Source organism: Arachis hypogaea, chromosome 19, assembly GCF_003086295.3.
Source record: "Arachis hypogaea cultivar Tifrunner chromosome 19, arahy.Tifrunner.gnm2.J5K5, whole genome shotgun sequence".
NCBI classification, from domain to species: Eukaryota; Viridiplantae; Streptophyta; class Magnoliopsida; order Fabales; family Fabaceae; genus Arachis; species Arachis hypogaea.
In genome coordinates, this window is record NC_092054.1 from 131,027,849 (window position 1) to 131,029,376 (window position 1,528).

General features: G+C 40.6%; 1 non-coding gene across 1 annotated transcript; it reads left to right on the top strand.

Annotated features, from left to right (window-relative positions):
• Positions 1-806: 806 nt before the first annotated feature.
• LOC112780754 (small nucleolar RNA R71) lies at positions 807-914 on the top strand. The gene has a single exon (XR_003191570.1). It is a non-coding gene; the product is annotated as a small nucleolar RNA R71 (small nucleolar RNA).
• Positions 915-1,528: the final 614 nt, after the last annotated feature.

Below are 1,528 nucleotides of genomic sequence, written 5' to 3' on the forward strand. Positions count from 1 at the left end.
TCCTCCTTGGGATTCACGTCCTCTCCTCTTCTCACAGGTTCGGCCATGGCGCTTATGTCAATGGCCTTGCACTCTCCTTTTGGATTCTCTTCTGTATTGCTTGGAAGAGTACTAGGAGGGATTTCAGTGATCCTTTTACTCAGCTGGCCCACTTGTGCTTCCAGATTTCTAATGGAAGACCTTGTTTCATTCATGAAACTTACAGTGGCCTTAGATAGATCAGAGACTAGATTTGCTAAATTAGAAGCATTTTGTTCAGAGTTCTCTGTCTGTTGCTGAGTTGATGATGGGAAAGGCTTGCTATTGCTAAACCTGTTTCTTCCACCATTATTAAAGCCTTGTTGGGGCTTTTGATCCTTCCATGAGAAATTTGGATGATTTCTCCATGTTGAGTTATAGGTGTTTCCATAAGGTTCACCTAAGTAGTTCACCTCTGCTATTGCAGGGTTCTCAGGATCATAAGCTTCTTCTTCAGGAGAAGCCTCTTGAGTACTATTGGATGCAGCTTGCATTCCATTCAGACTCTGAGAAATCATATTGACTTGCTGAGTCAATATCTTGTTCTGAGCCAATATGGCATTCAGAGTATCAACTTCAAGAACTCCCTTCTTCATAGGCGTCCCATTACTCACAGGATTCCTTTCAGAAGTGTACATGAATTGGTTATTAGCAACCATGTCAATGAGTTCTTGAGCTTCTGCAGGCGTTTTCTTTAGGTGAATGGATCCACCTGCAGAAGTGTCCAGTGACATCTTTGATAGCTCAGATAAACCATCATAGAATATATCCAGGATGGTCCATTCTGAAAGCATGTCAGAAGGACACTTTTTGGTCAACTGTTTGTATCTTTCCCAAGCTTCATAGAGGGATTCACCTTCTTTCTGTCTGAAGGTTTGAACATCAGCTCTAAGCTTGCTCAGCTTTTGAGGAGGAAAGTACTTGGCTAAGAAAGCCGTGACCAGCTTATCCCAAGAGTTCAGGCTGTCTTTGGGTTGAGAATCCAACCATAATCTAGCTCTGTCTCTTACAGCAAAAGGGAAAAGCATGAGCCTGTAGACTTCAGGATCTACTCCATTAGTCTTAACAGTATCACATATCTGCAAGAATTCAGTTAAGAACTGAAAAGGATCTTCAGATGGAAGTCCATGAAACTTTCAGTTCTGCTACATCAGAGAAACTAATTGAGGTTTCAGCTCAAAGTTGTTTGCTCCAATGGCAGGAATGGAGATGCTTCTTCCATTTAAATTGGAATTCGGTGCAGTAAAGTCACCAAGCATCTTCCTTACATTATTATTATTTTCGGCTGCCATCTCCTTTTCCTGTTCAAAAATTTCTGAAAGGTTATCTCTGGATTGTTGTATTTTAGCTTCTCTTAATTTTTTTTTTCAGAGTCCTTTCAGGTTCTGGATCTGCTTTAACAAGAATGTTCTTGTCCTTGCTCCTGCTCATATGACAAAGAAGATGGCACAGAAAAAATAGTAATAATAATATGGATCCTTTATACCACAGTATAGGGATCCTTGTGTTA